Source organism: Prionailurus bengalensis, chromosome D4 (genome assembly GCF_016509475.1).
Source record: "Prionailurus bengalensis isolate Pbe53 chromosome D4, Fcat_Pben_1.1_paternal_pri, whole genome shotgun sequence".
Classification (NCBI taxonomy): domain Eukaryota; kingdom Metazoa; phylum Chordata; class Mammalia; order Carnivora; family Felidae; genus Prionailurus; species Prionailurus bengalensis.
In genome coordinates, this window is record NC_057359.1 from 2,509,749 (window position 1) to 2,534,629 (window position 24,881).

Genomic DNA, 24,881 nt, shown 5'->3' on the forward strand with positions numbered 1-24,881 from the left:
AAAGCAAAACCTGCTGGTGAGGTCCCACAGTGAGGAGTGCAGGGACCCATGGGTGAAGGGGAGTGTTTGGGCTGATTGGGCATGTCTGTGGGGCTTTCCCCTGGTTGTGAGGTTTGTGTGTTGTGGTTCCGGAAGCAGGGAGAGCCGTCCTGCTGGCAGGGTTAACCGGACATGTGGACGGGAACCGTAGGACTCCCCCGAACTTTGCAGGTTGTTCATTTCACGTGAATGTTCATCCAAGGAGTGGGGGCTAAGCTTGCTGTGCGATGGTGAGTGAAACTGCTGTCCGGACCAACCAACATAAAATACTCTTGAGATCTGAAATACCCTCGATGTCTCCGGTGACGTCTGAGGGACCCTCCCACGAGAGGTCAACAATGCTGGGAAGAGTGCCATAACACAATGGAAGTGTTTGCACGGGACCATGCAGCAGGGGGGTGCAGAGGGTGAGTGTCCCCACTTCTGTCCCAGAGACGGATGTAGGGCAGCGGCTGAGGGCCTGGGGACTTGAACAGGTGTGAGAAACTTCTGTGTTGCTCGCACAACAATGGGAACGGATGGAATGCTACCCAGCTGTCCACACGTGATCAAGATGGTAAAATCTGTGTTCAGAGTATTTTACCACAATTAAAAGAGAAAAAGATCTGTATGGGTATTTGTCCAGAGAGGGTATACAGATGCTCAACCTGAGTAGTCAGGAGAGAAGCAGATGGAACTTCAGTGAGACGCCACTTCGCAGCCACTGGGGGGCGGGCGTGAGTCACAGTGAGAAAGCAGCGTGGGAGGCTCGGAGACACGCGGGGAAGGCAGGACAGGACAGCCTCCTGGGAGAACAGTTTGGCAGTTGAAAAGTTAGAGGCGTGCAGTGTGTTCCAGTAATTCTGCTTGTATCTATGCACTGAGGGAAACCGCAAACATCCACGGAAAAACTCGTGCACAAATGTTCCTAGCGGCATTCTTTGTAAATACTCGTTACTCATAAATATTCATAAGTGTTTGCAGACAGTTGGAAACAAGCCAGAGGCCATCAGCTGACGTACAGATGAACAAAACATGGCACATGCACACAGTACTGTCATCAACACCAGAGGGACTGATGCACTGACACGTGCGACCACGTGGATGAGCTTGGAAACATTCTGCTCCGTGAAAGCAGCCAGTCACGAAACTTGTACGATTCCTCTTATACGAAAGTGTTCAGGATTGGACACCAAAGACACAGAGACAAAGGGGTGTGTTAGGACTTGGGCAGGGGTAGGGCTGTGGGGAACTGGGGGATGGTTGCTCATGGATTGTTTTGGGGGCGATGAAAATGTTCTAAAATAGTGAGCGGGGGGGGGGGGGTCTGTGAATTACTTAAAAACCATGATTTATATACTTAAATGGGGAAATCATGTAGTATGTAAACTACTGTCAATAAAGCTGTTACAATAAAAATAAACTATAAAAAGGAGAGAGAAATCATTATCTTGCATCTATCCTGCTGGTGGTGCAGGGGCAGTGAGGCAGACCAGCCCTCCGTTTCCAGGACTTGATGGCCCACAGGCGAGCAGTAGTTACTCGAGAAGAAGAAAGAAGCCAACAGTTGCCTGTTGTGTTGGGCCATATAACTGAAAGAAATAGGGTGTGAGGTGGGATTGGGGGCTCCCCGAAACTGCGTATTCAGGGCAGGGGCCAGCCTGGTGGGAGTGGTTGGACTTGAGATAGTTCCTGCCAGGCTGGCAGGGAGCCCCGTGTGTTCTGGAAACTTGGGTTTCCAGAAACCCAGAAACAGGGCTGGGTGGTCTGAGCACAGGAGTCTGCAGATCCCATCTTGAGGACAAGACCCGAGGACAGAGATTTCTCTGCCATGCTAGTGTGATGCAAGCCAGATGATACTTTAAAATTTTTTAAAATTTTGTTTTAAAGATAGAGCCAGGGAGAGGGGGTGGGGGCGGGTAGAGAGAGAATCCCAAGCACCAGGCAGGCTCTGTGCTCCATGTGGAGCCTGATGAGGGACTTGATCTCCTGACCCTGGGATCATAACTTGAGCTGAAATCAAGAGTCAGACGCTTACCCAGCCACCCAGGCACGCCTGCCAGATGGCACCTTAAGTCATTCCTTCTTGTAGATCTCGTTAATTCATTTCCAAACCACACTTTCCAGGTTAAAAGCAGATTACTGAACACTCTGATGTTACTCTTGGGAGTAGAGCAGGAAAGTTGCAGAGGAGCAGCTACCCCGTTAAGCGAGCCCTGGGTGCACCCCGTGCAGGGGGGCCAGGACCTCACAGGCAGAATCAGGCAGAATCTGGTCCATCGCCATGGACAGAGCCACCGTGTGGAACTAAATGCACCTGGGGTCTCTCTACTACACCTGCTTCAACAGCTGGCTTCTCCTTCCTCATTTTGGGGGCACCTGTCAGATTCCATTGAAGGAGCCCAGGACCCTCCAGAAAGAGGCTGTTCAACTCATGTCTTCTGGAGGAAGGGAGGGATTCCCCAGATATGGGTGAAGGGGCAGAGCTCTGTTCCCCGTGGGGCCCCAGGCCGCCTGGAGGCCTCTGAGCGGTGCGGGCGTTGGAGCCTGAGTGCCGGGGACCCTGCCACAGCGTCTCCATGAGCCGCCGCCTCTTGACCGTGTTTCAGGAGGGTCAGCCATCCTCCCACATGGTACGAGGTACAGGGTCCCCCTTCCAGCCCCGGAATGACGGTGAGAAGCAGGTAGGGGGAGTGAACAGGCTGGTCTTGCCCCTCCCTTCCCTCCCCCTCCTCCTGTTTTCTTCCTGTTAAATGTTGAAGACACTTTATTGTTTAACCTTTAAAACCTTTTATTTTGAAAGTCTTTGAACTTAAAGTTGCAAAACAGTACAGACAGTTCCCGTGTGTGTCCCCAGTGTTAGCACCTTGGGTCATGTCACCGGCCGCTCCCACTGCCCGCGCTGCGTCCAGCAGCCGCGTGTCCTGCTGCCTTCGGTGTGGAGCGCCCCCTCTCTTCCTGGTCTCTCTCAGCTGGCTGACGAGCAGTGGCCAGTTTGGGTTCCTCAGTTCGGGTTTCTCTGCTGTCTCCTCGCCCTTGATTGTAGGCTATGCCCTTTTGGCGAGAATGTCATAAAAGTGCTATCGGGGCCCCCTCACTGCTCCGCATCTGGACGCACGTGTGAGGAGGTCACGTCCCTGGTGCTGTGCTCAGGTGGGTCTTCAGGCTTCTCCGTGAGGCTGTCCTCGTCCCCTGTGTGAACCCGCCACTTAAACGCCAGATGCTCCGTCTCCCCGGCCTGGCCTGCCGCAGGGAAGGGGCAGGTGCAGCCGAAGGGTGAGGGGGCAGGGGAGAAGCTGGGGGTCAGTTCCCAATTAACAAGTTCCCAGACGGGGGGCATCGAAGACAATGCAGATAGTAGTGCTCTTGTCTTAAGAGTTAGTCGGGGGGTTTCGGACAGGTGGTTTCACCAACCCACTTATCGTGGATGCGCTCCCTGAAGGCAGCTGAAGCATGTTTTCAAGTGGGCCTCATTGCACAGCACGTGGTGACGTAGGTGCTCTCTCCGTGGTTGGGAGGTGAGCCCTCACGGCGGGCAAGGTGACAGGCTCGGTGGCTGGTGCTCTGGAACACTGGCCTGTGTTCTTATGGGAGACCCCGGCTTCTCCTGTTACCCCTTCTTCCCAGAGCCCCCTCTGTGCTCACTCACTGGTTTTCCATCCCTCACCTGGGTTCTGGAAGGATATTGCTCTTTGCTACCCCCAAGCCACGTCTTTGTAAACACAAACAGAATGTTGTGTGGGGAAGGGGCGGCTGTTTGTAGTCAGAAGAGGAATTTAAGTGGGGTCTGCCCCGTTAGTTTTAGCTGCATACAAAGCACGGAGGTCAGAGACGTAAATCGCCACCGTTTCCTTCAGCTTACAAGCCCAGAGCTGGGTGGGCCACCTGGATGGCCTGTGCTGGGCTCTCCCACGTGCTGTGGCCCATGGGCGGCGGGCAGCTGGATGCTCCCCGGGGCCTGGTTCCCGTGGGGCTTGTGGGATTCCGAGCAGGTGCAGCCCTGTTCAGGTTTCTGCTGGTGTCCCATTTGCTGCCTGGTTCTGCCCAAAGTCCTGTGTGGGCTGTGAACACAAGGACGCAGACTACCAGCCCTGTTTGCCGGCCATCTGCCGCGGGAGAGGTGGGAAAGCCGCAGCCGACAGGGCACTAAGCATCAGAGTGTTAACAAAATAAGGAGAAGGATATCCTTGCTCATTCTGTCATGTCTGTGTTGTAGCTCTGTCTTCTCTCAAGTGTGTGAACATTAGAAAAAGGGGCGCCTCCCAGCACGCCGACCAAGGTCCCATTGAGAAGCTAGTTCCAGAAGCCTTTCTGAACCAGACACTCCACTTACAATTTAGACGAAGCTGAAATTCCATCACTGTCTTGGAAAACGGTCAGTTCTATACAATTATCTTAGATGAGTTTTTCCTCCCCGAAAACTGTGTTAACATTCTTTTTTATGAAGTTTATTTTTGAGAGAGGTAGAGACAGCCTGAGCAGGTGAGGGGCAGAGAGAGAGGGAGAGAGAGAATCCCAAGCAGGCTCTGTGCTTGCCAGCACAGAGCCTGATGTGGGGCTTGAACTCACCACCTGAGCCGAAACCAAGAGTCGGACGCTTAACCGACTAAGCCCCCAGGCACCCCTGTGTTAACACTGTGTTGAACCCAAGCAGGTAGTTTATGGCTATGGACACCACTTCCCACAGTGACCGTGTTGACCCTCACGACGGGGCCTGCACCTCTCCAGCTCCCATAGCACAGAGTTCCCCTGAACGTGTCCTGCTCCTGGGCACAAAGGCAGCACATTCCAGACAAAGCCAGCTGTCCAGGGACACCAGGAGGAAGCGGATCCTGACACGGATTAGAAAAGTGAGAAAGACGTGGTAAAGTCGAGGTGTGTCCGTGTGAGCCAGCGCCGTGTCTGACGTTGCACATCTGTGAGGTTCGCCGCCCCCCCGCCCCGAGTTTTGCGCCTGCCTCCAAGGCTTGGCCTCGTGCTGCAAGGGCCCCACCTGCCACTTACCCTCCCACCTTTATCTCCAGTCGCTGCCCATCTTCCTGCCCTTCACAGGCAAATGTTGGCTTGGTCGTCATTGGGAATACCTATTTACTGAATTTAATAAATGTTAGTGTAAAACATGCCCGTAGCCAAAAGTGCTAAACATAACTGAAAGTCTAGCAGCGACAATGATGGACACTAATTCTGATTTTGAACAACAACAACAACAAACCCATGCTCTGATCCCTGAGACACAGCCACCTTCAGAAATGTGCTCCCCAAGTAGATTTAAAACTGCCCCCGGGCCCGGAATGGCCCCGTCTGTTGCTAACAGAAACTGCAAGTTTATTTTCCCCCAAGACAGTATTTCTGGTGTCTTCTGTGTGTCTCAGACAGACTGGCCTCTTGAGGAAGCCTCTTGGGTGGAACCGGGCTCTCTGTGCAGTCCTGGTCTGCAGCCCTGGTGTGCAGGTCGCGCCCCAGGCTTCCCTGTCCCTGTGCATGTGTGTGCGTGTGTGTGCGTGTGTGTGTGTGTGTGTGTGTGTGTGTGTGTGTACTCGTTGGGGAGGGGGCCCTGCACCCCAGGTCTCGGGTTTGTGAGTGGGCACTTTGGTCCCTGGTTCCTGGGTTGTGCCTCTCTGGTCCCCGCCCAGCAGGGGGTGCTGGTGCTCCAAGAAAGTGGGTGCAAGGTGTCCAGAAGCAAGGGAGGGGCTTTGTCTCCCCGAGTGTGTCCCGGAGGCCCATCACTTCAACTTACACAACACTATGTGTCAGTTATATCTCAATAAAACTGGGAAGAAAGGAAAGTAGTGCTACACTGACCCGCGTTAACTAGTGCTACAGTGACACTCGTTAACTAGTGCTATAGTGATGCATGTTAACTAGCACAACACTACTGCCATTACAACCAGCTAAGCAGCCAACAGTACTGTTGAGTACCATCTGTCACGCACTTGCTAAGCATTTTACGAGCCATCACAGAGCAGCAGTGCCCTTGCAAACATTGGGGACTGAGTGCGTGGCTGTTGACGTCGCGGGTCCTGGGAGGACCGGGCCCCACTGCCCAACATGGCGCCTGGAGCCCAGCTTCTTCTTCAGGGGCCACACTCTTTCAGCCACAGGTTGGGGCTTGGAGCCTGTCCCTGGGGACTGGGGCTCCTCTTGGCTGTCTCCCCTCCGAGAGCATTTCTTCTGGCTGCTCTGCTCCCTGCCATTTTATGAAGAAAATGTTCAGACACACGGACACGTTGAGAGGGGGCACCCCGACAGTGGCCCCTGGATTCTACGAAAATGCTGGACTTGTGTGTGTGTTGGGGGCGGGGCTTTGTCATCCATCTCTGTCTTGGTCCATTCATTTTGTTATTAACTAAACTTTATACTTCATTGGATTCTTAGATTGTAGTCGTGAAATTCACAGAACACAAACTTAGCACGTCGGTCATTTTTGAGTGTAGGGCTCAGTGGCCTTGAGTACATTCACCTTTTTGTGAGGTCATTGCCACCATCCGTGCCTGGAAGGGTTTTCTCCTTCCTGATCTGGAGCTTTATGCCCTTGAAACCACTGGCCACTCCCCAGGCCCCTTCTAGCAAAATTCTGCTGGCTGGCTCTGAGAATCGGACAGCCCCAGGGCCCCATCTGGGCGGAGTAATACAGCATTTCTTCTTATGAATCACGTCTCCTTGTGACTGGCTGATTTCAGCCAGCATCACGCCCTTCAGTGCCTCCACGTTGCAGCGTGCATGCGACTTTCTTCCTCTCTGAGGCCGGGTAGCTCTCCTCGTGTGGGTGTACTGCATCTCAGTTTTGCGTTCATCTGTGGATGGACAGGCCTCTGGAGCGCGACAGCACATTCTCTTCTTTACGCCCCTGCGTTCTCTTCTGTTATGGCCGCACTGGGGACCCCGTGACATGTTCAAATTAACCCCAGAAAGCACCAGAAAGGGCCTTCCTAGTGTGTTCCTGATGGGCTCAAGTTGTCACCTTTATGTTAAAGAAAATAACAGAGAACATCGAATTATAGGGCTACGAATGTGGTGGCTCCAAGTTAGCTGTCGCACGGTTCCCCGGCCTCACTGTGGTTTTATGCATTTACATACCTCTGTCTACCTCTCCTGCGTTCCTGACCACGCAAGGACTCCTGTCCAAATGTGCGATCCCTGTACACACTCAGGGTGTGGGTCACGTGCAGATGGCCATGCTCTGCTTTGTCATTTTATTACCGACAACCTTCCGAGTAGTCTGTGTTGTCTTACTGCCTTGTCTTTCAGATCTTAAATAGTGAATGTGAGCGGGCAGAGCTGGGGGAACAAGCCCGTGTCTGTCCAGACTCTGGGGTCCCTCCTGATGGGGGGAGGACACGTTTCCACACCCCCCACATCCCCTCCTGTAGTAGATGATACATTTCCACACACCCCCGCGCCCCCTCCCCCCCCCCCCCCCCGAAGACATTGGTGGAGATGATGCCCAGAACATCACACCCAGGAAGCGGGTAGGTTTGGATCCGGCCGGCCGGCTGGGCTGTGGGGCAGGTGCTGCTGGGCCTCAGGTCTGCGTGGGGTGGCCCTAGGAAGTTGGGCCTGTTGCTGAGGACTTGGTGCGCTTTGCCCCAGAGCACTGTGGACGCTGGGTGTGTGTGCAGAGCACCCGCCATGGAGAACACTGTGCTGTCTTCCTGGCTCCCAGCACACTTGTGCTGCGTGCGTCTGGACCAGAGCAGCCTGGGCGTCCAGTGGGGGCACGTGATGTCCACTTCGTACTGATGCGGAAACCTGGAGGGAAGCCGAGATTGGCCCCAGATCTCCTCTGGGCGGACACTGTGGCCTCATCTGGCCACCCCGTGTGCTGCAGGGACACCCTCCAGTCATAGGATTTCTCTGGCATGACCAGAGGTTCAAAGCCTGGAACGCCCTCAGGCAGAGCGGAGTCCGGTGAATGGGGGTGGGGACCAGGCCATGCATGTGGCAGGCCCCAAGGAGGGGCCCTGGTTCCCCTTCTGTCCGCAACCAGACCCTGCGCTGCCCTCCCCACGGGTCCTTTGGGGTCCACAGCTGCTGCCCAGCTGGTGTCCTGGGGTGAGTGCAGCCGGGGTGGGCAACCGGCTGGAGCAGCACCCTCCCGATGTCCTCAGGGACAGGAGGACAGACACCAGCTGTGGAATCGTGGGAAGTGGAGGAAAAGCAAAGCTCTGTGGAGGGTGTCGTCTGGAGGGACGCCCGCTATGCCCATGCAGGGGAAGATGGGGCCTGCAGGACAGCCGGGCCCTCTACTGTGGCCCCTGCCCCATTCACAGTGATGCCTGGGGGGGGGGGCATGTCTCCTGTCACCTGTGTCCCCGAGCCACACCATCAGTGTCCAGGAAGCTGCATTTCTCTTGCCTTTGTTCCCCCCAAAATCTGACCTCAGAAGCCAGGGTTCCCTCATACCCAGCTCATTCAAAACGGACTTAATGGCAGACACAACTTTGGGAGAGAGACAGGCCTAAAGTCCCGGGGCCACTCGGAGCAGTGGCATGTGTATGACGGCACCTATGTAGCATGGCACCTGTGGGGACTCTTTCCTTGGCTCTGTAACTGCCCAACAAGGGAACGTATGGGCGGACTCAGCTGGAAAAGGCAGTCTCGGGCCAGAAGGAGAAAGTCACGATAAAGTGACCAGCAGGCATCTTTGCAGAGCCTGTGGCCGGGCACTGAGGCTGATGTCCCTTCGGTGAGGGGTTGTATCGATCTGTCTGCTCCTGGGCTCCGCAGGGGCTGGGGGCTTCTGTCCTCACTTCCTGGGGAGACACCAACGCCCCCTGCCTGAGACATCCTGACAGTAACTGACAAAAACCAGAGATGACAAGGTTGGTGGCATCTTTCGTTCCAGTGATTCTGTGAGTCAGGAAGCAGTGCAGAGCGTTTCTGAGGCTCAGGGCTGGTGGAATCTGCCGTGGGATGTAGAGACACCTTCCACCTGCCTCTCCTCACGCATGGTGGTTCCGGCAGGTGGGGGTGGGGGTGGGGCTGGGGACGAAATGCTCACACACAAATACGAAAGGTACAGAGGCAACCAGCCCAGTGAGGACAAGGGAGGCCCTTGAGTCAGAGACCTAAATGCCAGAGGGAAGGGGCTCGTCCAGCCTGGCTCAGATGCTCGGAGCTCAGGGAAGGGAATGTTTAGCGCCTCGTGCACGTTGCTGTCCTGTGAAGAAACAACTCTTCTTTCCTGGTGGTCGGAGACAGAACAGAAGAGTGAGATTTCACGATTGCAGCAGCTTGTTCGTAAGTGGGAGAATGGCGCACACACATGTAATATTTTTTAGACAGTTCTGGATATTCTTAGAGGTCCCTTGCCGGGCAGGGGGCCTGTAACTCCAGGCCAGGAATTCCCCAGGAATTGCAAAGTACAGGAAGGAAAACCAAGGCGGCCGCCCACGGCCACCACGGCCAACATCTCTCTTTCCCTTGGTTTCCTCCGGTGTTTGTGCTGCCGAGGCCCTTCCCGTAAATGTTTCTCACTGGCTCTTGTTAACAGCTGCATGACGCCACTTTCAATAAGCCGTAGAGCAGTGTCCCCAGGTCCCCATCCCCTGCGCCACCCCCAGGACTGACGCCCGAAGACAGCATTTCTTCACCACCTTCACCCGCTCTCTCCTTTACGTTTCAGTGAGGGTTTTCTCGCCCCATTTGTGAATTGTCGAAGCACCGTGGCCGTTAGCCTGTATCCCGTGTGATGCTGGGATACAGTCCTCCCCCTGCTGGCTGCATATTTAATTTTGTTTATGGAAATTTCTGACTAGTGTGTGGTCAGTTCTGTGGTCTTTGTCCCTTTCCTTTCTATTTAAAAAAATTTTTTTTAATGTTTATTTATTTTAGTGAGAGAGAGAGAGAGAGAGAGAGAGAGAGAGAGAGAGAGTGGAGGAGGAACAGAGAGAGAGGGAGACACAGAATCCGAAGCAGGCTCCAGGCTCTGAGCTGTCAGCACAGAGCCTGACACGGGGCTGGAACCCATGAGCCTTGAGATCATGACCTGAGCTAAAGTCAGACTTAACTGACTGAGCCACCCAGGTGCCCCCAACTTTGTCCTTTTTCAAAGTGTTTTTGGCCATTCTAGGTACTTCACATGTACATATGAATTTTAGAATCAGCTTGTCAATTTCAACAACAAAAAGCTTGTTTGGAGTTTAGTTGGACTTTTTTTGAATTTTACAGAACAACTGGGAGAGAACTGACATCTTAGTAATGTGGAGCCTCCTGATTGATTAACAAGGTATATTTCCCCATTTATTTAGGTATTCCTTAACTTTTTCATCAGTATTTCATAGTTATTAATGTACAGGTCTTACATGGTTTTGTCAGATCTATCCCTAAGTATTTTGAATTTTTGATGCAATTATAAATGGTATTATCTTAATAATTTCTATTTCTGACTGTTCATTGATAGCATATAAAAATAGAAGTGATAGTGATAGTGGTGGCTCAGTTGGTTAAGTGTCCGACTCCTGATTTGGGCTGAAATCATGATCTAATGGCCATGAGATCAAGCCCCTCATCGGGCTCCACGCTGACAGCATGGAGTCTGCTTGGGATTCTCTCTCTCTCTCTACCCCTCCCCAACTTGTGCATGTGTACACATGCGTTTTCTCTCTCTCTCGAAATAAGCTTTTTTAAAAAACAGAAATGGCAGTTGTATGTTGACCTCAAACCTTGCAGATTTACGAAACTAGTTCTAATAGATTTTTTTTGTAGATTTCATCATATTTTAAATATATGATTGTGTCATCTGTGGAAAAACAACTTTAGGTTTCCTTTCCAGTCTGAATGTCTTTTACCCCTTTTTCTTGCCTGCTTACGTCAGATAGAACCTCCCACACAATGTTGATGGGGCACCTGGAGAACAAGCATCCTTGTCTCTCGTTCTTCATTTTGGGGGAAATGCGTCCAGTTATTGCCACTGAGTGTTATGGTCACTGTAGGTTTTCTGTAGATGTTCTTTACCACACTGAGGACACTCCTTTCTGATCCTAATTTTCAGAGTTTTTTTTTAAATCAGAAATAGATGTGAGATTTTGTTGAGTGCTTTTCCTGTATCTAGAGAAATAATTATATAGTTTTCTTATTTTTAAAGTTTTACATGTTAAAGATTATTATTACCATGTTCAATTGCATTGATTTTCAAGTGTTACACCAACCTTGCATTCCTGGAAAAACCTACTTGATGATAACATATTTTCCTTTTTGTACCTTATTGGCTTTGACTTGCTAAAATTTTGTTCAGAGTTTTCGCATCTATATTTACGTGGAATATTGGTCTTTAGTTTGCTGTACTTGTAATGTCCCTATCTGGTTTTGGTACCAGTGTACCTGGCCTCATAAAATAGGTTGGGATGTATTCCTTCCTCTTTAATTTTCTAGAGTTTCCTTTGTGGGAACAGTTTTAACCACAAGTTAAATCTCTGCATATGGGAGTGTCTTGGCCAACTTCATGGAAATGGGCTTGCTTTCAAGATTTGAATTAAATAGCAAGCTAATGCAGAAGGCAGTCACCCCATCCTGACATTTGGGGCAAACTCCAGAGATTCTGAGTCTCTGAACCTACTTAGAATGGTGAATTTTATTGCTTTTCATGTATTGGTTTTATCTATTTTATTTCTGTCAGTTTTTTTCTTTATTTCATCTAAGTTATGAAATTTATTAGCATAAAGTTGTTAATAGTTTTCCGTATTATCTTTTTAACATATGTGGATTCTGTGGTGATGTCACTTCTGATTCTGATTATTAATGATTTGTGTCTTCTCTCTTCATTGAATAATTAGGGATAACTCCTTGTTTTGTTTTTCTGGGGGTTCATTTAGGGTTAGGAGTATACTTATCAGAGTTTACTTTCAAGTGATGACGTCCCACTGTATGTGTAATATAAGAGTGCGACAGTCGCATGCTTTCATTTCTCCTGCCACCCTTAATGGGATTGTCACCGCACATTATCTAATATGCACATCAGAAATCTTAAAATCTATAGTTCTTATTTTTGTTGAGACAATTGTCTTTTTAAAAGATTGAAATAATATGAAAAAATCGTGTATGTTCACTCATGTAGTTACCATTTTTGGTGTTTTATTTCTTCGTTAGATCCCTGTTTCCATCTGACATCGTTATCCATCTGCCTGAGTGACATGCTTTAATATTTACTAAAGTGTGGGCCTGCCGGTGAAGAGTTCTGTCATCATTTGTGAATTTGAAATAGTTTGAATTTTGTCTTTTTTAAAATTAAAGGTGTTTTTTGCTGGGTGTTGAGTTCTAGATTGACAATTTTTTTTCTTTCAATATTTTGCTGATGTTATTCCTCTGTTTCCCAGTTGCATAGTTTTTGACGAGAAATCTGCTGTCATGTGCAACTTTCCCCTCTGTACCTGATGTGTTTTTCTCTGACTTAGAAAATATTTTATCCTCATTGCTGGTTTTTGAGCAGTTGGATTATGATGTACGTTGGTGTCATTTTCTTCTTGTTTCTTGTGCTCAAATGTCATTGAGTTTCATGCATCGGGGGTATTTATCCAATCTGGAAAATTTTGTTCACGGTTTCTTCAAAAAAATTTTTTTTGTCCTCCTCATTCCCTTCTCCTTTAGGGACTACAACCAAATGTATATTAGGCCTAGTGAAGTTGTCCCACAACTTACTGATTCCTTCTGATTTCATTATTTTTTTTATCATTTCCCCCAAGTTCCCATGTGGATAAATTCTCTGTTGCCATGCTTCCACGGCCACTGTCTTTCCCTCTGAAATGTCTAATCTGCCATTAGTTTCATCTAGTTCATTTTTCCCAGAGACATTGTAGTTTTCATGTATAAAGTTTGATCTGGGTGGCTTTAGAAATATGTTTTCAATGTCTCTACTTAACTTTTAAAACATAAAGAAAACATTTATAATCACTGTTTTAACATCCCTTTTTGTGAATTCTCCCATCTCTGTTCATGCTGGGTTGGTTCAATTGACTGACTTTTCTCCTCATTCTGACTTATATCTATAAGCTGCTTTGCATGCCTAATAGTTTTTGATTGGATGTCAGGCACTGTGAATTTTACCTTGCTGGGTGCTGGATATTTTTGTATTCTCATAAATATTCTTGAGCTTTGTTCTGGGACAGTTGTATTTCACAGAGTCAGTTTGATTCTTTCTAGCCTTTTAAGATTTGTTTTTAGATTTGTGATCTCAGCAGCGTTGTCTCGGGTGAATCACCCCCAGTGCTGTGGTGAGAATTATCTGAGTGCCCTACCCGTGAACCTGTGATCTGCAGACGATTCGGGCCTGGCTGGTGGAATCACACCACGGTCCTGGCCCTGGGTGAGCGCTGGTCCCGGTTCTCGCTATCCTTCTGTCCTGGAATCAGCCTCGGGGAGTGTCCTCCTGCACTCGGGAGGGATGCTCAGGGCAACCCTCCGCAGGTCTCTGGAGTCACTGTCACTCTCTTCTCCTTGGTGCCCTGTCTTGTGAACTGGAGCCACCTTCATCCCCTGGACTCCCGGCTCCGCCTCTAGATCCGGGAGCCCGCCAGCCTCCTCCTCCTCCTGCGACCATGTTCCCTGCCTCATGTAACTCTCTCAGGTCAGTCTTTAGGGGACTCACCCTGCTGGTTTTCCACTTCTCAGGTACACTGTTCTCCGTTGCCTCATGTCCAAGGTGGAGAGGCCGAGCAGCCTGAGAAGACAGAACTTACATGACAAGGAGCGATGGCAGACTCTGTTCTGTTTCAAGGCCCACACTTGTAACCTCCGCACCACAAAGCCAGTGAAGAGTTATTTTAAAAAAGAGAAATGGCATAAGCACACTCTGTATAAATCCTCACCCTTGACCAAGATTTTCAGCCTACCTGTGTCAGCATGGAGCTCACCCTGAGTTGTCACATACGGGACAGAAACCAGATGAAGCAATGAAATGTTTTGTTAGTATGAGTGGCTCCCCCAGGCAGCAGGAGGGGCGTGGTGGTGGGTCTGCGCAGGGACGGCAGGGTCAGCCGGGGCTGTGAAATCTGGGCAGGCACGAGGCATGCCCTCCATTCCAAGCCCGGAGAAGACCCAGAAAACAGCCCCAACCCCCAGCTGCGTTCTAGACTGGGGTCTGGGTCAGAAGTTCAGAAGGCCTGATCCCATTCCTGAGGCTTTCTAATTAACAGCCGTTTCCAGCCGAGTTCCGCAGGAGACAGGCCGCAGGGGAGCCATCTGAAGGACGGTTTTCTCAGTTTCCCCAAGAATGCTCCATAGCTAGTACTGCTGTAGAAGGAGAGGAGATAAACTAATTTGTGATACATGTTGGTTGCCTTGGGGAGATGGGCTTTATTCTAGCAGCATCCTTGTTGAGAAGGGCCCACTGAGGCTTCCCAGCTAACCTGGCTTGGGATGGGAGCCCATGGGGTGGGAAGGAACATCGAGCTGCATTTGAATGGGTGCAAACCTCAGGAACCAAACAGAGCAGCTTGGCCTCGCCCAGACCAGTTGATGCATCCCCCTTCTAGCCCGCCCTTCCGGCATCATGGGGCAAGGATGCTCATCCTGGCAGGCCGAATGTCCGGCGTCGTCTGGGAAGGGGCGGCCGCACATCTTCGCCCTGGGCCAGGGCAGGCTATGGTCACTGGGATGCACATGTCAACCTTGTCACGTCCAACATGTACCCACGCCCTACCCAGCTCAAACCCAGTTTCCATAAATGGGCATGGAGCCCGTTTCCCTGGCCTGGTCCCAAGACCAGGGCACTGAGTTCCCAAAGTCTAACTTGGCTCAAATATCTTTACCTACTAGGGTTATTTTTCTGTTGCCATGGTGGAATTTGCCATTTTCAACAGCTGTGAGAAATTCAGAATTTATTTATTTCAGTGAAACAGCACAGTGAGGGAGATGGTTACTGGAAGCTGTTGTTTTTCCTTTGTATGGATCCTTGGAAAAATGACCACAGTTAATATTTTAAGGGATTGATCTTTTTCTACAGGACACAGTCCGTGGAGCACATCGGTGTGTAGGTACAGATGTCTCTATTCCATCTTCATTCCGTGTTTCCATAGCTTTGAGGCATACTGCAAATGGACAAGGAACCTGGCCAACAGTGGGCAGGCTTATTACTGCTTCTGGAAGTAAATCAAGGCTGATGCTCTGGGCTGAGTTTACTCCGGGCATGTGATCTCACTCCATCAGATCGTGTCAAATATAGACTCAGAAAGGAGTCATGGCAGAACATCGACAGAGGCCACAGCTGCTCTTGGATTTTTGTGTCTTTTTCAGAAAGTGGTAAATTTGTCCTGGCACACAGCTCCCTTAAGACAAAGCAGAGAGCTCATCCCTTGCTGATTTCTAGAGGAAAAGCTCAAATGCTATGAAAATACATCCCCAATTGTATCTGGAGTTATAGAATTTTTGTTAGTTTAGTTATTTAGTTATAGAATTCTACTTTTTTTTTTTAAACAAAAAGTACCCCCCCCCTTATGCCATAACATGCTACCCTTTATGGGATTACCAGCCATGATTATTTGATGGCAAGAAGCATTCATAATGACTCATTTTATTGATCGCTCTCAGTCATGAAATGTTTTTCAGAATCTCAGAAAGGTTCAGGATTGGGGAATCTGGCTCCGCCCTCCAGTCCCACCCCACCAGCCTCACCACCACCTCCAGGAAGAACACAACACAAATCCTTCAGGATGGATGAAAACGCCCTGCTAATCAGGCCTTCAGGAGATGACTCTCCATGGCCCTGTCAGGTTTCTCCTTCCTAAACAGCTTCTACTCCAGGGAAAGGTTTTCTTGATTCTGACAGAGTCCCTTCTGCTGACGTTTATGTGTTTTTCTTTATTCTGTTTCATTAAGTTGAGGTCTAATTGACATAGCATCAAATTACTTGCAGGTGTACAAGGCGATGTGCGGTATTTGTATATATTTACTGTTCTCAGTGTGAGGGTGGAGGGTCGCAGAGAACAGCTTTGTGATGTAACAGAAGCAGAAGCGTGGGCCCAGTGAGGCTGTGTCCCCACAGCTGGTTGTCAGCAGAGAGGCCTGGTCTTCTGGGCTCGAAGAGCATATTTTTTCACCATGTGGAATTCATTTGAACATACATTTAAATCCCTCCCCAGCTTCCATTTTTCAAGTTGAAGATGATCTTTTAGCCTTTCCCAAAACTTAGATATTTTCTTATTTTCTCCTAGTTCTAAAGTGAAAATATCAGGGCACTTGGGTGGCTCAGTCAGTTAAGCATCCAACTTGGGCTCAGGTCATGATCTCACGGTTCATGAGTTTGAGCCCCATGTCGGGCTTCTGTGCTGGCAGCTTGGAGCCTGGAGCTTGCTTCGGATTCTGTGTCTTCCTATCTCTGCCCTTCCCCACTTGCACTCTGTCTCGTTCACTCTCTCAAAAATAATAAATAAGCATTAAAAAAAATAAAAAAAGAGTATATGCTTTTAAGTGAAACTTTTGCTGGTAATACAAACATATCTTCATGTGTATGTGTGATAAAAGTGTATTTCTAGGGTTCCTGGGAGCTCAGTGAGTTGTGCGTCTGACTCTTGATTTTGGTTCAGGTCATGATCTCACAGTTTGTGAGTTTGAGTCCTGCGTCAGGCTCTGTGTTGACCATGCAGAGCCTGCTTGGGAGTCTCTCTCCTGTCTCTGCCCCTCACCTGCTCATGCTCTGTCCCTCTCAAAAAGAAATAAATAAACATTAAATCAATCAATCAATCAATCAATCAAATAAAGTGAAAACATCTCGAGTTCTTATCCACTACATGTCAGTGATGAATGCACCGGGGATACAGGAACCAACACCACAGCCCATCCTTCAAGGGCCTTGGAGTTTGAGGGAGATGTTGATAGCTTAGGGGTTGGTTGGGGTAAGAGGTAAGGTGTGTGTGTGTGTGTGTGTGTGTGTGTGTGTGTGTGTAGGTTAGGGCACAAGAAGAGGTGTCATCATGTCTGTGGGGCTTTAAGAGAAATGTTAAGGGAAGTTTTTACAAAAAGTGAGGTATTTTCACTGGGTCTGGAAGAAGGCACTGCCTGGCAGGTAAGGGGAGCATCCATTTTTAGCCTTCCAGTATTCAGCAATGTTTAAACACCGAAGTAATGCACTTGGCATTACTTCTTTGTGTGTGTGTGTGTGTGTGTGTGTGTGTGTGTGTGTGTATGCGCATGTCTTGAGTGGTAGTATTTGGACTAACAAGACCACGTTCATTTTGGAAAGGCCACTTCTGTTGCAATGTGGAGGGTGAACTGAAAGGAGAAAAAAGGGGGAAATCCATTTAGGAGCTACAGTAAAAGCCCAGGAAAGAGACGATGAAGATTCGCACTAGGGAAGGGCCGCATCAGGAGGCTAATCCACAGGATTTAGTGGCCCTTTGACTACTGAGCGTTGAGGCAGAGGATGAGGGCCGCAGAGGCGTCCAGTGTTGTGCTTTGGATGCTGGGGTTGGACGTCTTACTACTAGGTTTGCAGTTATTCTGTTACGCGTATCGGAAGTGTGGGCAGAGCACGGGCTGTGCGGTGGAAGACGAGGAATCTGACATTGGCTGCGTGGAACCTGAACAGCCTGGGAGTGTCCCGTGTGCACTGCCCTGTGGGCAGAGGGACACACGGCTCTGGAGAGCAAGGGAGAGAAGTACAAGAGGTGGAGTGCAGCCAAGGAGTGCACAGCTGGGTCCGAGGAGACATTAGCGAGTGAGAACAGGACCCCTCCCCAAGGGCAGGCAAAGGGGACTCAGGGAGGAGACTGAGTAGATATGCCTGACAGGCGGGAGGAGAACCAGAGCATGTGCTCACGTTCTGTCTGGTGAGAGGTCTATTCCGGGCTTGAATGCAGATGGTCAAATCCTCTGTGCTCACACGGCCTTTCCTTGGTGCATGTGTGAAGGAGGGAGAGGGGGAGAGGGAGGGGAGGGAGCAAGGGAGAGGAGGAAGGGAGAGAGGAAGGGGGAGAAGGAGGAGAGGGGGAGGTGGCTGGGGGGGGGGGAGGAAGGAGAGAGAATGGAAGATCTCTCTTCCTGTTTTTTTGAATTGAGATGTAAGTGACCTGTAACATTATGTAAGTTTAAGGTTACAGCATCCTGATGTGATGCATTCGTAGGGCAATATGATGGCCACTGGAGCACCAGCTAACACCTCTCCTGCCTCGCGTAATTTCCATTTCTTCTAGTGATGGGAACACTTAAGATCTAGTTTCTTAGCAAGTTTAATTTTTATAATTGTGGGGTTTTTTTTTTGGGGGGGGGAGTCTGTAATCCCTGTACTGTGTATTAATTACATCTTCAGGGCTGATTTATCTACAGGCTGCAAGTATGCACCCTCGAACAACCTTCAGACAACACCTCTGCCATTTCCCACCCCCAACCTTTGTAACCACCAACCACATCCACTGTCTGTCTTCTCAAGTTCGGTTGTTTGTTTTAGGTCCCACATTTAAGGAATATCATATAGTATTTGTTTTTCTGTGTACGACTTACCTCACTTAACATAATGTCCTCAGGATCCATCCCTGTTGTTGCAAATGGCAGGATATGATTTTTTTTTCTTACGGCTGAGTAGTATTCCATTTGTGTGTGTGTGTGTGTGTGTGTGTGTGTGTGTTCTTTATCCATTCACCCGTCCTTGGAATTTATGTTGTTTCTGTATCTTGGCTACTGTGAATAATTCTGCCATCAACATGGGAGTGCAGATACAGCTTTCATAACCTGTTGTCATTTCCTTTGGGTACATACCCACAAGTGGGATTGCTGAGCTGTGTGGTAATTCTATTGTTAATTTCTTGAGGAACCTCCATACTGTTCTCTAAAGTGGCTGGGCCAGTTTACAATGCAAGTAGCAGTGAACAAGTGCTCCCTTTTCTCTGCATCCTCACCGATACTAGGTATCTCTTGTTTTCTTGATATCGATTCTGACAGGCATAAGGTGACATCTCGTTGTGGTTTTGATTTGCATTTCCCTAAGGGTGAGTGATGTTGAGCATCTTTCCACGTACCTGTTGGCCGTCTAGATGTCTTCTTCAAAAAATGCCCATTTAGCTCGTCTGCTCATGGTTGAATCGGATTGTTGGATTTTCTTGTTATTGAGTTGTAGGAGTTCTTTGTAAATGTTGAATCTTAACCTCTTATCTGATACATGGTTTGCAAATATTCTCTCCCATTGTTTAGGTTACCTTTTTATTTTGTTGTTTCTTTTGTAGTGCAGAAGCATTTAGGTTTGATGTAGCCCCCTTGTTGATTTAGTCCTTAGTTGTTTGTCCATTTGGAGTCATGTCAAAAAAAAATCACTGCCAAGACCAACGTCAATGAGCTTGTATATGTTTTTTCCAGGAGTTTTATAGTATTAGGTCTTCCATTTAAGTTTCTGGTCCATTTTGAGTTAATTTTTGTGAGTATTGTAAGATAGGGGTCCAATTTCATTTTTCTCCATGTAGTTAACCAGTTTTCCCAACACCGTTTGTTGAAGAGACTGTTCTTTCCCCATTGGATGTTCTTGGGCCTTATCAAGTACTAACTAACCGTACACGCGGTTTAATTCTGAGCTGTGTGTTCTGCTCCGTGTATCTGTGTATCTGTTTTTGTGCCAGTACCATATTGCTTTAATTACTACAGCTTTGTAGTGTAGTGTGAAATCAGGGAGCGTGATGCTTCCACCTTTGTTCTTTCTCATGATGGCTTTGGCTATTTGGGGCCTTTTGTGGTTCAATACCAATTTTAAGATTGTTTATTCTATTCCTGTGAAAAATTCCTTGGCGATTTGATAAGGATGGCACTGAACTTACAGCTGGCTTTGGGTAGCATGGACTTTTAATAATATTAAGTCTTCCAATCCATGAGCCATTTGTTTGTGTCTTCTTTGATTTCTTTCAACCGCGCCTTGTAGTTTTCTTGTAAGGATCTTTCACTTCCTTGGTTAAATTTATTCCTAGGTATTTCATTGTTTTTAATGCAATTGTAAATGGGATAGTTTTCTCTATTTTTTTCAGCTATTTCTTTGTCAGTATATTGAAATACAACTTGTTTCTGTGTATTGATTTTACATCCTGCAGCTTCACTGAATGCATTGATTAGATTGAATAGTTTTTTAGTTGAGTCTTTGGGGTTTTCAATATATAAGATCATATCATTTGCAAATAGTGACATTTTTACATCGTCCTTTCCAACTGGAATGCCTTTGACTTCTTTGTCTTACCTGATTGTTCTAGACGGGACTTCTAGTACTATGTTGAATGGGAGTGGCGACAGCAATCATCGTGAGGCTCTCCTTCTGTGTCAGTATTTTATTCAAGTTTTATTTTAAGTGATGATAATTAAAGCATTTGAAGGGGAGTCTAACTCCAAACAAAAGGGAAGACGACAATGAAACCAATAAACTTCTAAACTGCCGAGTGGTGACCGTGCAGCAGAAGTCAGATTTAGATCCCAGGGATTGTCACCATGTGACTGCAGTGACAGACACTCTTCCCAGCTTGCAGGTGGAGCTCTTGGGGTGAGGGCAGCAAACCAGCAAGAGAGAGGATTAAGTCCTGAATCGTCGCCTTCATCGCTCCCACCCTCTCTATCCCAAAATGGCATAGAAGAAACTCGACTGTACCCCGCAGACTGCTTTGGTGTCAAGGAGGTGATGGAGTAGGGTAGAAAGAGGTCATGAAGATTCTTCCTAGAAACCCCTTTCAGATGAGTCTGTGCACAGCATCAAACAAGGAGCCTCTCCTCGTTCAGGGCGGGAAACCCAGGTTTGAGTCCCAGAAAGTCACAATTTCATTCATGTACTTGATATGGATTTACAAAGTGCCTTCGTACTTTGTGAGTTCCCCCTAAGACTACAGGTGAAAGGATGTTTTTGGAATCAGATTTCTTATGTACCTTTGAAATGGTAACACCTTCAAGCTGAATCATCTTTAACTTGGAGGTCTAACATGGTGTTCAGCAAAATCGCATCCAGATGTGCAATATTAAAAGGCACACTAAGTTCGGAAGTTAGCTATGCTGCAAAATAATTTTAAATCAGACAATTGTATGGTATTCATTTATGCTGGAAGTTCCAGTCCCAGACCAAGCTGGTGGCCCCGGCATTGATGTTCTTGCTGTCTGGCATAGCTGACGACATTGGTTTGATACCCGGCTTCACAATCTGGATGTACCCTGGACCCATCGGGCTGGAGCCATTCCCTTTCACCAGGAAGCAGGTTTCAGGGTCGATCTGATACTTGGCTGGTATTCCAAAGTGAGTGTCACTGTTTCCTGCTGTCCAACTGAGACTGGCAGACTTTTCCAACTTCTTGTTCACCTTCTGGCAAACAGAGCCTCCAGACCCTGTCCTGTCATTAACGTTGATGCGAGGCTGGAATTCTTCAGTCCTGTAGCCAACTGCAAAGTTGCTCTGGGTCCCTTGGGAATTTATGGTCTCAAGATTTGTCTGATGCCCAGCCAGCCAACCCTGGTAACTCAGCACACAGCACCCTGGATTGAAGGCCTGGTGATGTCGAAATCCAGGCTGATGTGCTCCTGTCTGTATCCTGCCTCAAATTTATCATCTCCACCGCCTCCGCCCAGTGTAGGTGATCTCCCATGGTAATGCTGGTGCCTAGCGTGTGGTCAGATTCCATTTCTCCACAAATGTCAGACCATATTTAGTCCGTCTGTACTTGGTTTCCAGATTGCCTGTCACTTCGGTGGCCTCAGGGTTGGCTGAGCCTGAGCCGGTAGATTCCAGGCCATTCTCAGATTTTGTTTTCAGATCTGTTTTTTTTTTTTTTTTTTAAAGGTAAATCCATAGCCCTTGGTGAAGACGATCCTGGCAGATTTGCCAAGATGTGCATACACGGGAGGCACAGCCGTCTTTTGCTTACGGGCAGTTGGGGCAGCAGGGGGCGGGGCTTCAGTGCCTGTCTGTTTTTCTTGTGTTTTATAAATTGTCTTTTAAGGAATTTGATGCATTTATATGGGAGATTAAATTTAGGGCCATAGAGTTGTTCATAGTATTCCTTTGTCATCCTTTTAACGTCCACAGGATCAGTAGTGATGGCCCTTCTTTTATTTTTGATAATAGTAATTTGTGTCTTTGCTTTTTTTTTTTTTTTTTTTTAAGGTAGCTTGGCTAGAAGTTTGTCAATTTTATCAGTCTTTTCAAAGAATTAGCTTTTGGAGCACCTGGGTGGCTCAGTCGGTTAAGTGTCCAACTTCAGCTCAGGTCATGATCTCACAGCTTGTGAGTTCAAGCCCCACGTCAGGTTCTGTGCCAACAGCTCGGAGCCTGGAGCCTGCTTCGGATTCTGTGCCTCCACTCCCTCGCTCTCTGCCCCTCCCTTGCTTGCGCTCTGTCTCTCCCTTTCTCAAAAATAAATAAATTTTTAAAAAAGTATTAGGTATTTAAAAAACAACAACAACCAGCTTTTGGTTTCGTTGACTTTCTTTGTTGATTGTCTCTGTTCAATTTAATACATTTTTGCTGTAATTTTGTAATTCCTCTTCTTCTTTAGTACTTTGGATTTAATTTTCTCTTCTCTTTCCAGTTTTCTAAGGTGGAAGCTTAGATGATTGATTTAGAACTTTCATCTTTTCTAGCGTATGCTTTCAACAATATAAACTTTCCTCCAAGCACTATTTTCCCTACATCCCACAAATTTTGATAAGTTGTATTTTATTTAGTTGAAAATATTAAAAAGAATTTGTCTTGACACTGCTATGACCCATGTGTCACTGAGTTTTTTCATCACCAAGCATTTGGGGATTTTCCAGCTCTCCTTCTGTTACTGATTTCTAGTTTGTTCCACTGCGGTCAGAAAGCAAACGTGTGTGTTTCATGATTCAGAATGTGGTCTGTCTTGGTGCATGTTCTATGTGAGCCTGAGAAGGATATATATTCTGCTGTTGGTAAAGAATTCTTTAAATGTCAATTAGATACAGTTGATTGATGGTGTTGTTCAGTTCAACCATGTCCTCATTGGTTTTTTGCCCACTGATCTGTCCATTACTGACAGCGGCATGCAGGCGTCTCAAAGATCAGTAGTGGACTCATTCATTTATTTTAGTTCTATTAGTTTCTGCTTCATGTATTTTGACTCTCTGTTTTTAGGTACACACACATTAAAGATTATTGCATCTTCTTGGAGAATTGACCACTTGGTCATCATAGAATGAATGCCCTTCTTTATCCTGATAATTTGACTTGCTCTGACGTCTGCTTTGTCTGAAATTATTACTGCTCCAGTTTTCTTTCGGTGAGTGTTAGCATGGTTTATCTTTATCCACCCTTTCACTTTTATTTTATCTGTGTCTTTGTATTTAGAATAGGTTTCTTGTAGACAGCATGTAGTTGGGCCTTATTTTTTAATCCAATTCAATAGCCTCTGTATTTTTTTTGGTATGTTTTGACCGTTGATGTTTAAAAGAGTAATTTATGGGGCACCTGGGTGGCTCAGTTGGTTGAGAGTCCGACTTTGGCTCAGGTCATGATCTCCCGGTTCATGGGTTCAAGCCCTGCATCGGGCTCTGTGCTGACAGCTCGGAGCCTGGAACCTGTTTCACATTCTGTGTCTCCCTCTCTCTCTGCCCCTGCCACCCCTCCCCCACACTCTGTCTCTCTCTTTCTCAAAAACAAACGTTAAAAAAATTTTTTAGAAAGGATAATTTATATAGTTTGATTAATATTGACCATATTTGTTTTCATTTGTTGCTTTTGTTCTTTGTTCCTTTGTCTTCCACTTTTTTCCTGCATTCTCTAGTTTTAATGGAACACTTATATGATTTAATTGTCCTTCTCAGCATATCAATTGTTCTTCTTTTATTACTTTTCTTAGTGGTTGCCCTCGAGTTTTCAATATGCGTTTACAACTAAGCCACATCGACTGTCAAATAAGACTGTGCTATTTCATGAGTAGTGCAAGGACCTTACACGGAGTCTCCCACCCCCTCCCCCCATCCTTTATAACATTTCTGCCATTCGTTTCACTGAGCAGCAAACTATAGTCACCAAATTTGGTGCTGCTATCATTATTTTGAACAAACTGTACTCTCTTACATCAATTAAGAATAAGAAAAATAAAATATTTTTACCTTCATTTAGATTTTCTGTAACACTCTTCCTTTCTTTATGTAGATCTGAGCTTCTGACCTATATTTTTCTTTTTTTCTGATGATCCTCTTTTAATGCTTCTTGCAAGGCAGGTCTATTGCTACCAAATTCCCTCAAGTTTTGTTTGTCTGAGAAGATCCTTATTTCTCCTTTATTTTTGAAGGATAGTTTTGCTGAATACAGAATTCTAGGTTGGTGTGTTTTTTCTTTAACCCTTTAAATATTTTACTCCTCTCTGTCGCTTGCATGGTTTCTGAAGGGAAGTCCAGTGTCATTCTTTCTCTCGCTTTTCTGTAAGGTGTTCCCCCACCCCCTTTCAGCTTCTTCCAAGATTTTTTCTTTGTCTTTGACTTTCTGCAGTTTGAATATGATATGCCTAGGTGTCGATTTTTTAAGGTATATATCCTGCTTGATGGACTGTTAGCTTTCTGGATTTGTGGTTTTGGTGTCTGTCCTTAATTTTGGAGAATTCTGTCACCAAGGCTTCAGTATTTTTTCTGTCCTTCCTTGCTCTCCTCTTCTGGTGTTTCCATCACAGGTATGGTTTACCTCTTGTAATTATCCCACAGATCTTGGATAGGCCATTCCATCCTGTTGTTAGTTTTTCTTTTTTTTTCTTTTTGCATTGCAGTTTTGGAACTCCCTATTGGCATTTCTTCAAGTGTATTATTGTCTCCTCCTTCATTAGCCACCCTGATCTGTGGATTAACTGTTTTTATAGTGTTGTTTTTGATTTCTACTATTTAAAAAAAACTCTTTCTTATAGTTTTCATCTCTACTTTCTTTTTTTAAAATTTTTTTTTTAAATTTCAACGTTTTTTATTTTATTTGTGGGACA

The 24,881-nt window shown here is 47.1% G+C and overlaps 1 pseudogene; it reads right to left on the reverse strand.

Annotated features, from left to right (window-relative positions):
* Positions 1-20,996: 20,996 nt before the first annotated feature.
* LOC122475111 overlaps positions 20,997-24,881 on the reverse strand; it is a 114,843-nt pseudogene continuing 110,958 nt past the window's right edge.